Genomic DNA, 14,310 nt, shown 5'->3' with positions numbered 1-14,310 from the left:
ATGAAAACGACGAACGCGCTACACATGTTGGGTATCGCTGCGCACGTCGGAGTGAGAGCAATAATTCTAGGGCCAGTATTTTGGGGTATCTCTAAATTGATGACCTGTGGGGGCTTTTAAAGAGTCTTCTATGGACTTTTTGGGGTACTGGGGTTTTACGGATGCACGCAATTTGTAACCTGGGCATGTTGGGTATCGTTTTACTCGTTGTAACCTCATCTTTTATATTTCATTAAAAAAAATGGTATTTTGTTGTGTTTTGGGGCATTTAATTAAATTTTTCACTAAATATTGGGGTTTAATAAGGAGTTGCGCTAATATTGCGCAACATAAAAATTTGCAACTACCACCATTTTATTCTATAGGGTCTTGGCATTCAGAAAATATATAATGTTGGGGGGTTTTAAGTAATTTTCAGGCCTAAAATGTGGAATATAACATGGGTACAAAAAATTAAAAAAAGGCCTCAGTCATGAAGGGGTTAAAGGAGAGCTATGAGGCGAGTGATTTTTCACTCAACCTCATAGTTCGAGCCGACCTGCGACAATGAAACTGTCACACGTTGGCTCAATAGATCGGGAAGTGAGTGAACACATCCCGTCGCTCGATCATCTCCCTGCAGAGAGCCGTGACTGTCACTCACGGCTCCCTGTAGGGATTCCCCCCTCCCCACCTCCGATCCTCCAGCGCTGACTGGTGGAACGGACGGGGGAGGGGCGGGCACAGCTGGCTCTGCCTCTAGATAGTATTGAACACCCTGTGTACATGGAAGTATTTTGTTGCAATACCATTGGAATGAAACGAATATGTGCACTATTGGTTTTGGATAAGATTTTAATCTGCATAAATAACAAATATTTTTTTATTCAGACATGAGTTGAAAAAAGTATTTTTTTGGCACCTAAAAAGCCCCATTTCCTGTCCTTTTTGTGTTTTCATAATTTCAGGGGTATGGTGCCACGCTGTCACCCTTTCAGCCCCATTTCTGCACTCTACACTGCTATTTAATTTGACTATCTATGGTAGAAACATGAATAGGGGCGATCTGATTTGTTGCTCGTGGCAATGCAGATAGTTCATTTCGCAAATGCATGCGAGAGGTTTAGCGGTATCAGCATGGAACAAACTGTATCGGAGCAAATGTCGAGCTGAGGTTACCTAATCTCCCTGCAAAAGGCTCGACAACCCGATTCTGATTGCACAATATAATTATCATAAACATGCCACAGGCGGTGATTTCAGCAAATAATGTGGAATTGTTCAAGAAACTTTTGGACGATTTCTTAAGGGACCGTAATATACAGGGGTACAGGTACTCCTAGAATGAGATCCTAATAGGTTGGACTTGATGGACTAATGTCTTTATTCAACCTCAAATACTATGTAACTATGTAACACCGTCGTGTTAATCATTGATGTATTTTGCCTTGGGCTGACATCTGAAATTAGAGTCTTTTTTTTTTTTTTCCTTCAGTCTCCTTTTTTTTTTGTTATCTATCATGCCGGGGTTATATATTTTTAATTTTATTGTCAGATATCAAAGTCTCTGCCAGGTTTTACCTGCCTAGTTAACATTTAAAAGGATGACTTGTGAAATTTGTCATCGTGATATTACATATCAATTTGTCCTTCCAGCTTTAATGTGAAATGACATCCAAACTGGAGAGAGAGGAAAGGATGTGAGAAAAATTACAGTTATTCGCAGCTAGAAGAGGAATGAGCAGCTGAATTTAAAGGAAGGAGATCGCCGAGCCCGAGACGCGGAATTCAGAAGTAAGCTGTAAAGATTGCTGCAGACCTGTTTCTACATGTTGTGTTCAGGTGGGCCGCTTGGGACAAAAGCTAGATCCGTGTCATATTTAGACATGTGCGATTCGTTACGTTACGAATCGAAATTCGTAAGAATTTTCATGAAATGTCGTAGATTCGTAAGCATCCGAAATCCGAATTGCAGTTTACGAATTATATCCGGAATACGAAATTCCGTTAACGAATTTCGGATCCGAATTTCTTTGAAACGGGAACTAATATTACCCCTGTAAAATGTAAATGAGGTTGAACAACATGACAAGATTTTTTTTTAAATCCGAAATACGGATCCGCTGCTGCTGAGAGTTGCATTACAATAAACAGGCAGGAAATACGAAATTCCGTTGACGCATTTTCGTTCCGTTACGAACATTCGTTATATTGAAGTTAGAAAGCAAAGTGCATTTATATTGGAGTTGATGGTAGTTTTTTTTTTAAGTCCGACATACGAAATTCGGTAGAGCTGCAACAGTTAATCGATTTAGTCGATTAAAATCGACGATTGAAAACGTTACCAACGTTTTCGATCGTCGATTCGTCGGCTATCAATTGATTTCCCTGTTCGGGGCTCTACACGCGGCCTGAAGCACATGTCACACGCTGCTCACGTACCGCTGCGCCCGCCGTGCTCACAGGACACCTCCCACCGCACGCTGCTCCTGCCGTGCCCACAGGACGCATAAGCCACGCCCACCGCTGAAGCCTGTTCGCGGCTCCACACTCAAGCCCCGCACGCAGCGCATGCCACGCCCACCGAACGCGCACGCCGCAGCGGTCCAGCTCCCGACGCTCCTCACATCTAGCCGGGCCGATCACATGACGGGTGCGGGGGATGTGAGCGTGACGGGTGTCAGCCGGGGGACGGAGACTATGGCTGGGGACGAGCCGGCATCTATGGAGGGAATGCTCAGACAGTAAGTGCCCCGACCCCCCCCGGAGCCTGGGACCCAACACTGTGCACCCCAACCCACCATCATACCCATCCTCTGCACCCCAACCCACCATCATACCCGTGCTCTGCACCCCAACCCACCATCATACCCGTCCTCTGCACCCCAACCCACCATCATACCCGTCCTCTGCACCCCATTCCACCATCATACCCGTCCTCTGCACCCCATTCCACCATCATACTCGTCCTCCCTATTCCTGCATCATATCCGTTCTCTCCAATAACGCCAGCTATAGAGGAATACATCAGATCCCAGCAATAATACATTATAGTATAATGTACTATTGCTGCGATTTGCTGAATTCCTCTATAGCTGCTGGTATTCTGCACTGCGCCGCTTTATAATGTACTATATTGCACACCACACTTTTTTTTTTTACTTCCACCGCTCCAAGCTTGCTCCCGTGATGGACTACAATCTCAATACAAACTAGTAGTCTAGTAGTCTACTGGAGACTTTTTTTTTTTAAATCCGATTAATCGATTAATCGAACTTAATAATCGGCTAACTAATCGATTATGAAAATAATCGTTAGCTGCAGCTCTAAAATTCGGATACGGAATCCGTTAACGGAATTCGTATTTCGGATAAAAAAACAACTACCACATCGACTCCAATATTAACAAAGGTATTTTTGCTTTTTAACTTCATCATAACGAATGTTCGTAAAGTTACGAAAATGTGCCGAAACTAACGAAAATCCGTATTTCGTACGAATCCGAATTGAGTTTCGGACACAAATTACGAAATACGAAATAACGGATATTCCGAAACGGAACAATTTTTTTGACGGCGCACAAGTCTAGTCATATTTTGGCTAAAGATCTGTTAGTAATACAAACGATTGTGTTTTCAGGACTGCACTAGCCGTTGCAGACTGCGTGATCTGAGCCAAAAGCAGACCTAGTCAACTATGAGAGCAGTAGTCATTATAGTGCTGGGGACTGAAGGTGTTGGACCATTGGGGCCCATTCACGCTACTGTGCTGAATGGCACCCCAACTGACGTGCTCTACCAAAAATGTCCTGTGCACCTTTTTTTGGTGCGATGTGCTGCATTAGGGAGCCCTTCCAAATGAAGGACCTCCCCTAACGCAACACGAATGCATTGCATAACCTCCTTTTAAGGGCCTGTTCACACGACATACGTTTTCTGTGCTGACCTGATCCGTACGCTCCTGCACTAAAAATGCATCCCAATGTATCCCTATGTGTTTTATGGGCTACAGTTCTCACGTGCGCAGTCCGTTCAGGTTACGACAGAAAAATACTGCACGTTACATTTTGTACGGTCAGGAAACGCAAAACGCGTCAAAACGCGTTAAAAACGCACTGCACTGCAGCAAACATACTGACAGCCCCACTCCAGCAATATTTTTTTTTTTTTTTTACTGGAACGCATCAAAAACGCGGCAAAACACATAGCACCGCGTCTGCAGATCCGCACCTGATCAGGACCTGAAACTCATGTGAACAGGCCCTAATGCACCGCAATGGTATGAATGGTAAAAGATGTTTTGTTTTAAGTGATAGCCCAACATTTGTAAAAATATAAATGTAGATCTGACTGCAATGCTCACCCCCTCTCTGATGCCGTCCCCACCAGACTTGATGCTCTGGTCATCCAGCTCTGGTCCTTTTTTGCATTGAATGACACCCAGCCTCATGCTACATACTTATTGTGGGTGCAGGGCGTCATAGATAGTGAAGTGTGGCGGCTCCTGGTCCAATCAGTTGTATCTTTGTTACACATAGCTATGGGGCGTAGAATGCCATGACCACAACTGTTTGGGATGAGGGGGCGGGGGGAGGGGCTACTGACAGTTTTGCATGGGCTTGGGTTAGTTGGGTTCGTACCAAGCACATCACTAGTCATGGACCCGACACTAGTCATGGACCCGCCACCATTGCATCCTGCTCTCGCAATACAGTAATACAGTAATGCAGAAATCTGAATATTTAGACACTAGTCATGGACCCGACACTAGTCATGGACCCGCCACCATGGCACCCTCCTCTCACAACACAGTATTGCAGAAATCTGAATATTTAGACAAATTGTTTCAATTGGGCAGACATATCTCTAAAAATATATATATTTGCCCTTTGCTTAGCTTTGCCTGTTTGGACAAAATCTTCTTCATTTTGAGAGGAGATCTACAGGGCTCTGTTGCTAGACAATGGTGTGCACACTCAGGAGCTGGGAGGTTATATCTGTCAGTAACTGAACAAAGAAAGCACCTTTTGAAACTTAAAGAATTGTAACTACCGTCAAGCAAAGATTTAGTTTCAGTGTACTTATCCTTTAAGTTGCTTCATTGCCCATTTATGACGGGGGAGGGGGAATATCGGCTGGCTCCAGGTATCTTTTGAATCTGCTCATATTTTCTGACGTGTTTGATCATCCTGAATGGAATCTGTGTGGCCTCTGTACTGCCGGCTGCTCACACATGCAGGTGCTGCTTTTGGTATGCACAGAACCTCTTTCCATATTTGCGATAATGCATTTCAATGAGAGCTGTAAAGTGGCAGATTACGCAGACCCGGGTATACAGCGTATAAATAAATCGACGTAGAGTGGAGCACAATTAGTACACAGAGGCGTCGGTTAGAGGCATTACCATTCCGCCTAGCACTCCTCCTTCTCCTGGCGCTGCAATCACCGGCGCTGGCGGAGGGCTCCCCCTCTCCCGCTTTTGCATATTGTTGTCACTGAATTACTGTAATATTTCTAATTAATGCTGTGGAGTGGCAACGGCCACGTCGAGTGATTTAATTCTAGCAGATGACTCTTGAGAAAATGACTCCTTCCGATGAGACCAGACTCGCGAGCCTGCTAATGAGCGGTGTGTTCACCGAAGTGGAGCCCTTGTTTTGTAACGTAAGATGGCCTCCTCCTGGAGGGACACTTAGAAACCACGGCTCAAGCCTATTTTTATCTCGGCTAGCGTCATAACATAGTGCAACCCCAACGCAGTAATAGCAAAAAAAGTTTTGGAGGAAAAGAAAACCACTTGAGGTGAGTGAGTTTCGGTGCCTGCAACAACCCCTGGATATATTAAAGTGACATTAAACCCTCAGATTTTTTAACATAAAACAATACTGTAATGTGCACCTTACTGTAATCCATGGTTGTGTCCCTTCTCTTTGCTGCTCTTCCTTATAAATCTGTATCTGTTCTCATGCTGGGCAGAACTTCTGTTTTGCAGCAGACTGCCTTGTCTCAGGAATGGATACATGGTGTCTGTGTATACATTTCTATAGGCTTGTAACCTGAGCCAGCACTACAGGAAGAGGCCCTGAGCTGAAAAGGGAAGTTCTCCCCAAGCATGAGAAGACATGAGGATTTAAAAGGAAGAGCAGCAAAGAGAAGGGAAACAACAATGGATTACAGTAAGGCGCACATAACAGTATTGGTTTATGTTAAAAAAAATCTGAGGGTTTAATGTCACTTTAAATATTTAAGAAAAAAAAAGGACCTTTTCATGATCATCTTGTTCAACACGTCAGTCACCATGATTCCGTGGAATGCGGCAGGTGTAGACAAAAAAAATCGTGGTATCAGGTTGTGGAAGGCTTTAAAGCCATCTCAGGGCAAATTTACGTCAACCTACATCCCTTCCTCCCATTCACAGCGTTTGAACTTGCATGGAACATATTTGATGCACTTTGCGCCAGATTTATGTTGCTAGTGTAATGTTGTTCATAAATGAGGTTAAATAGACTCCAGGAAAGAAGACTCATAACTCCGGGCAAAAAGCTTAAAGGGTTTTTTAAAGCCTCCGTGTTTTTTATGCATATATCTCCTGCCAGCAAGCAGGAGATATATGCAAAAAGTAAAAAAAACAAAACACTTTAACAGAGGTTTAAACTTACCCCGTCTTCGCCGCACTCCAGTCCGAAAATCCGAAACTGCTCAGGCGGCCGCAAAGCATGTTGGGGCGGGCGCATGCGCAGTTAAGATTTTCGGCCAGGAGACGAGGAGAGATGCAAGTCTATGGACGCGGGCACCTGCATGCAGACATGCATGGGACAGGAAGTGCCAGCAAGGACAGAGGAGTCGGCGCAGGATCGGAGAGCCGCCGCAGCACCTCTGGAGGGACAGATGAAAACATCAGGAAAGAAGAAGATCGGATTAAGAGACATCATTTAAGGTAAGTGCTGACATTAACATGGGGGGAGGGGGAAACAAAATTTGACGGTAATGTCACTTTAATGGTCTCTTCTTGAAGAAGTGGTCATGGGGGACTTCTTAAGTTGCGATTGTTTTGTTAGGTGGTGCTCCAGTTTCAGTCAGCCGCAGAACAAGTGCAGATGAAAACAGGCACAAAACACCATGTGCCATTGGAAAAGTAGTGCAAGCTCTGGTCAAAACAGGGGCACATGTTAAAAGACAGATTTGCACATGAAAAAAACATCTAAGAGGCTAAAACTGTTGCAATTGCTTTGATAAATTGCCCCCCATAGTGATTTAGCAAACTAAATGTCATCTACTTCAAGCTATTATAATTAAACCGGTTTACCTATAAGAAGTGGGCGGGGTGAGAAGTTGGGAGAAATAAAACACTAAATAAGAGGGAAACTTAATCAGAAGGCCTATACACATAATAATTCAGGATTTGATGTTCACATTCTTGACTAATCCCATTTCACGACCGGTTCTCTTCAAAATATCACACATGCTTGAGCTCCTGAAAGCGTGAACTGGCTGTATTTAGCGATTTATAACAGCTTCTAATTTTAAAACAATGTCCTGTTTTTTTAAATTAGCCTCGAAGTTATTCAATTCTCCCAGTAGAACCCCACTTTAACACAGCCAGCAAGCTTCTGGATTTCACCGCATGGTTTCAGAATTCTATTTAAATTTTTGCATTATGTTCCCTCAATAACTAAACATGCAAGATAGAAAAAAAAAATATCCACTGGCAACCTTTTTCGGCTGACGAGAAACGTTCATGCATGACTAAAGCTATGCCCATACATTAGGAACCTGTTGTGGTTTAATAAGATATAATTACTTTGTAGCTTAGGGATACAGAAAGGCTGCGGAATTCAAGAGCGTCAAACAAATCCAAGAGATGGTTTGACCTTTTTCTGAAGTAATTATAGGCTTCTGCACAGCAAAGTTTGTAAAAATAGAATGTGTGTATATATATATATATGTATATTTTTATTTAATGTGAAAAGGGGAATTCTTAAAATCTACCGTGTTTCCCTGAAAATAAGACAGTCTTATTTTTTTGCACGAAATCAGGATGGACTACAATCTCATGTTTAGTTTACTAATTTGTATTGAGATTGTAGTCCATCCCGGGAGCGAGCTTGGAGCGGTGACTACTTTACAACACACACAGGAACCATGGGGAACAGACGTAGTCACCCTCCAGAAGGAAGGACAGTGTCAGAGATGATTGGAAGATCTACAGCCGAGTGATACACAAATAAGATACATTGTTGTTCAGGTACCTAAATGTATTTTTAAGATTTAACTCCTGAGTTTAGTATCAATTTAATAGCAAATGTATGTTAAGAGAATTCAACAGCTGTCACTTGAAGATGTGGAAAAGATTGTGGTTAGGCTGGAGATCTACTCGAAACACTTGTACCCACCCAAAACGTTTTTTGGAGGCCGTTTTTCCTTAATTAAGAGTTGCTCCATAGTTCAGGTACTTTTAAGATTTAACGCCTGAGTTTAGTGTCACTTTTCAGTATTAAATCGCAGCAGATTAGAGACAAAGTACCCTCCAAACATTTCTTTCATGCTTTATCATGAATCGTCCATGCAGACTGCTTCTAGGTCACAGATATTCTAAGGTTCTCTTGAATGTATCAATTTTCAACAAATGTAAAACTAAATATTTCATGATGCTTTATCAAGATTAGGTTTGTGTTAACCTATTTTCAGTTAGCAAATAAATAAAACATGCGGCTGGCCGAGGAACGCACATACTTTTGCATGCAATTTACATCATAAATTAAAAAAACAAAAACGAGTGAGTAGTTCTTAATCCTCCAAACCATATCAAAATCGGCACCGGATGCCATCTTGGCTTGCCAAACCGACCAATGTTCTTACTTTTGTTGAAATAGGCAATCCGGCTGGAAATTGGTGCTACGATCTGCAATATTTCCTTTCCTCCCGGGCCTTAGCTTCTGTATGACAGTCCAAGGGGTCAGAAGGAGGAACCCGTTTGGGTCTGGATTATCTGTTTCCCTAAAAAATCTGACCACCTGCTGTCTAAAATTCTTCTCTAGATAGACTAACTTCTGCTGACCTGAGACAAATTCCACTATCGGCCAACAAATCAGCTCCTAATCCTCAAATAAAGTCTGTTATATCTCCTCATGGACCTTCAAGAGATATCGCCCCCGCGAGGAACAACCCCCGGACCAGGGCCTGTCGTATCTCATTGATTTCCTGTCAGTTTTCCTTCTTAATTTGTTTGAGCATTTTATTTTGTTACGACGAGTGACACAGATAAAAAACATCAAATCAGCATTTCTCTAATCTTTGCTGCTCCAGGGACCCGAAAACGTGCAAATGTGGTTGATTTTATTTATTCAGTGTCTGTGCTTTTCGGTGTAACTAGGGCCCGGCCTCTATTTTGAGCATGTTAGTGATCAAAATTGAATCAAATCCAGGCATATAATTGTGAAGTCATAGTCGTCAGTTTATGGGTTATGTGTGTGATATTGTTGGGTTATTTTTACTGTGTAACCTGTTTATCAAAGGACTGTCAGCACCCATCCACCCCCCGTTAGCTCTCTTTGTACTCTCATTGCACTTGTTACAGCCTGTTTGTCCATTTGTTTTATTGTGCCAATGATGGGACTAACATAGCTGACTCTAGGTGTAGATGAGTAGATTAACCTACGCTAGACACTCAGGAGATAATCCCATCCTATTTGTTTTCCCCTCTCCCTATTCTTTCATTAAGGCAGCACCGTGGAGGGGATTGTTTGCTTGATGTTTTTATTGCGTTATGTCTTTAGACCACCAGAACTGTATAAATACTGAACTGGGTTTCACTAAAGCAGAGTTTGTTTTTCACCCTACACTGGGTTTCGACTAGTGACTGGGTGGACTGGGAGCTAAAGATCACTTGGTTGCAGCATCTCCTGTGCAAGGAAGACTACAGAGGCGGACGTACTCCTCCTGAGTACTGGAGTCCATCACAATAATACGTCTGTCAGGATCCGGATCTGAACCCAGGGCCTCTGGTGTGTCTGGCGGTGGCTCTACCTGCTGAGCCACTCGGAAACCTTGGATAGTTCCTTGCCTGTTCGTATATGTAATCCTCATGTAAACTTAGTTTCTGCTGAACTCCTTGCTCCTCCCTTGAACTTCCTATTTTAGCCACGCCTCTGCACTTCCTGTTTGCCAGATTATTGTGCTCCTGCCAATATATTGCTTCCCGCTACTGCTGTGAAACAATCTTCTCATACTGCGCACCTGTGTGCTGACCTTTGGCTGCTGATTCACCGACTACTCTCACCGTCTTCCACTACATACCTGGTACCTTTTGGCTACTGACCTCAGTGTGTTCGGTGACTACGCTTCTGCCTGCTCCCATACCGTCTGCTTGTGTACCGAACCCGGCCTGTTATACCACGAATCTGCCTGCCGTTTCAGCTACTGGAATCGGAGCTTGAATCCAGATCGTGACAACATCTTACAAATGTCATCACCTGTACAAAGCCAATCACGTTGGTTTTATTTTAGGAACTTCGTTAATCGGCGTGATTTAAAGCTCCCAGCATTGTAAGATGCTGGGAGCTTTAAATCGCAAACCAGCAAATTTGAAAATTTAAATTTAACATTTTCCGGGTTTTTACCTTTTTTTTTTTTCCCTGCAATATTTATTCCCGATGTTTTGAGGATGCTCTAGGCAGTTTCTTTGCTCATTTTCACTACATCTTCTACTAAGATGAAACATTCCGGAACAATCTATTTTTAAGGAAATGTTGCTAATTTAAAAAGACATCTGTCTTTTTTTGTTTAAAATGTCAACGATAATTCACGCCAACCCAAACTGGAGGTTATTTATTTGCCATTTATGGCTCTCTTACTCAAACCTCAAATCTTGTTTTGTTTAAAGCGAACCTTTACACTCCAAATGCAAATTCTACCAATGCCATCCCTCTATGTATGATGATTAATAATAACATAGACATGTCGGGTGTAAAATGCTGTGATTGTGAAATACTTACACTTGCAGAGCATTCACTTCCTGCTTTGAAAGGGCAAAGTGACTTCAGTTTGCCAAAGCGATGCACACTGGGGATTGCCTTGTCATCAGGAGAGCATTGCTGGGAAATCTCATCTGTAATCTCACGAGATCTCAGGAAAAGGCGTTTGTCTCCCCTGAGATGATGTGCATGGTCACATGTCCTAGTCACATGTGCCAGAATTCCAGACAAGTAAAAGGAGAGCTAGTAACCTGCCCTTAGTAAACATGGCCACTGTCAGAAGACTGGAGAAGAAAAGAGAAATAAGGTGTGCAAAGAATACAAAGCCGGCAATTATCTAGAATTATGTGTCTGTAGATTGTCATTACTAAACATTTCTAAAGGTGTGTTTTTTAAAGATTTTACAGATCTGGGTAAAGTTCCTATTTAAATTCTTTCATAAACTAGATAAAAATGTACTGGTGAAAAAAAAGGGGATTTTCAGCAAAACCAAAAGCGGTTATTTTTGCACACTCTACACATGTGTAGACATGTGTGCTGGGGAACAGCTGACCTTCCCAGGGCCATCCAGCAAAAGCTGTGACCTCCCTGCTATGAAAAATAATTTAGTTGCCATTAATGTTAAAACTAAAATGTAACATTTTGCAGGTTTTTACCTCCTTTTCTTTTTTTGTGCAACATTTATTCTGGGAACACCAGTCCCTGAGCCATGTGAATCTGTAGGCCAGGTATTCTCCCCTCTGTTTCTGCCATTGTAGGCTCCCTTCTGTCTCAGAAGAAAGAGACATGGAAGTTGCACAAAAGGGGCCGCAGCACCGTCCAAAAGCACCTGTTAGAAGTTTGCAGAAACTAGCCTCAGGATATTGCAGAAACGTGGATTTCGGGAAATCAGTTGACATTTTGACTCTAGCCCAGTTGCAATGTGTTTCTAAATAATTAAGATGCCCGCAGCTATTGCATGTCAGTTATACATTGTCTATCATAATGTGTGCACTGGTCATATAACTACACACAATTGTAAAAAAAAATTGCGCGTGTTTGCAGTTAGACAACTAAAGCTATATGTGCTCAATGCTGTGAATCTTTTCATGCATTCATGAAAAGCCTAATTGTATCTGGAAAGTATTGCTGCAGTGATCTTGTAGTGCTATCCCATTTGTGCCCCATCTGTGTTTCGATCCCGGACGTGCCCCCATCTGTGTGTCGATCCCGGACGTGCCCCCATCTGTGTGTCGATCCCGGACGTGCCCCCATCTGTGTGTCGATCCCGGACGTGCCCCCATCTGTGTGTCGATCCCGGATGTGCCCCCATCTGTGTTGCCATCCCGGACGTGCCCCCATCTGTGTTGCCATCCCGGATGTGCCCCCATCTGTGTTGCCATCCCGGACGTGCCCCCATCTGTGTTGCCATCCCGGACGTGCCCCCCTCTGTGTTGCCATCCCGGACGTGCCCCCCTCTTTGGTGCCATCCTGGATGAGCCCCCAGGTGTAGGGCTAAACCTTGTCTGATGCACGATTCCAGTCTGTTGGTGCTTTCAACATCAAGTGCTTCTTCTCTTGTTCTGAGCAAAAGAAAGTATGCACAAATCAGGTCTGCTCAGTGGAGAGAAGATATTCATTTTTATGGCGTTTAGAGGCTTAGCATTTAAAGGAGCTGTTTCTGTGTCCACCATTTAAGGCTTTCAAGCAACATTTTTTAAGTTAGAGAAATAGTAAAAACTGACATAAAAATGGGGACTATAATATACATATATAGTGCTACAACATCATTACATATATAGTGGTGTACCAATCTTAAGCTTGCAGCCTGTGCTCCTTTTTATACATTTCATGTTTTTCAGATGTTTTAACACAGGGTAACGGTGCAAGCAATTATGAGGTTTTTTTTTTCCTTTGTTGCGGCTCTCTCCCTCACACGGGTGACTCTGGCTCAGTAAAATGCGATATACATAATTCAATTAAACTTGTTCCGCACGGGTGTTTTGTAATTATTGGGTGGCTAATAAATGTCCTTTTTCACTGTGATACAGAAAGTTGATTTAATGCCTGATGGAGCTTTGAGCTGCAGAGAAGTATAACAGAAAGGATGCGGTGTCCAGCTGGTGAGCGTCTATTGTCTAGTTAGCAATCTCAGAGTCGATACTGCAGGCTGTCAGACCATTGATATACAATAACCCATTGCAGCCAGTCAGAAAAGTGAGAGGCGTTAAGGGGCTGATTTATAACATGTTCACCCAGCGTATAGTGAAGGACATTGCTGCCACATTCCTATGATCCTCGGCTCCATCTAGTGGCAGTAATGTGCCGCCAATGTCATTCGCTCAGCTATCAGCCCCTAAGTGTATGTAAACTGAATTCAGTGTTTTTCCCCATAGTTCTCCTAAGGGTCATGGGAGGACATAAACTAGAGTCCTCCCGTGACCCAAAGCTCTGTATATCGCGAGCTACAGCTTGCTGTATACTGAGACCGCCGCAGCCGGGACGGATCCCGACATTACTGTCGAGATCCACCCAGCTGCGTGATTGACAGCTGGCTCTTCCTATCTAGAGGCAGAGCCAGCTGTACCAGCCCCCTCCCCCGTCCGTTCCGCCAGTCAGGGCTGGAGGATTGGGGAGGTGGGGGAATCCCTGCAGGGAGCCGTGAGTGACAGTCACCGCTCTCTGCAGGGACAGGATCGAGAAGTGAGCGAGCGACGGTATGTGTTCACTTCCCGATCTATTGAGCCGACCTGTGACAGTTTCATTGTTACACGTCGGCTCGAACTATGAGGCTGAGTGATTTTCACTCGCCTCATAGTTCTCTTTTAAGCAAATCGGATGCAAGGATTCTTACTAGGAGATCCTGTCTATAATAGCACTGACAGTGACAACGCTAAGTCACTTAGAGCCAGCATTGTCACCCTGAGTATCATTCTGGGGTAAGTCTGCTGCAGGCAGGAGGAAGCATTTCCTCGGTCTCCCCTCCCCCACTGATAAGACTTCAACATTATAACTTTGTTGCAAGTCACAAGGTGAGAGGCTGCAGCAGGGGGCTGATCTGTGTCTGAATCATTCAGCCACAAGCAAAGTAAGGAAGCCCTGTGTCAGCTCTGTGTAACTCCTCTTAAGTCTTACACTAGGAGGGGGGACTTTCTCCCCCATGTGACAGCAGTTGTGAAATGGGCATGCTGATAGTTGGAGAGAGGAACTGATCAGTCTGCTGCTTCTCCTTTCACCGTCGAGTAACAGGCTGGGGGAGGAACAAGACCTATAAGTGTTGCTAACCACACCACAGAGAGAAATCACAGGACTGTGCTGTGTGGCAGAACTACTGTATGTAAATCTCAGGAATTGATGGGCAGAAATCCAAATGTTTGTCA

At 43.6% G+C, this 14,310-nt stretch overlaps 1 long non-coding RNA gene across 1 annotated transcript in view; it reads left to right on the top strand.

Annotated features, from left to right (window-relative positions):
- The window catches only part of LOC108791170, a 73,402-nt gene extending 71,734 nt beyond the window's left edge, over positions 1 to 1,668 (top strand). Inside the window, exon 2 of the long non-coding RNA XR_001941487.1 lies at positions 1,636 to 1,668. This is a non-coding gene — a long non-coding RNA (uncharacterized LOC108791170). The remainder of the gene's footprint in view (positions 1 to 1,635) is intronic.
- Positions 1,669 to 14,310: the final 12,642 nt, after the last annotated feature.

Source organism: Nanorana parkeri, unplaced genomic scaffold (genome assembly GCF_000935625.1).
Source record: "Nanorana parkeri isolate BGI_ZX_2015 unplaced genomic scaffold, ASM93562v1 scaffold530, whole genome shotgun sequence".
NCBI lineage: Eukaryota > Metazoa > Chordata > Amphibia > Anura > Dicroglossidae > Nanorana > Nanorana parkeri.
This window is presented reverse-complemented; position numbering and strand designations above follow the sequence as displayed.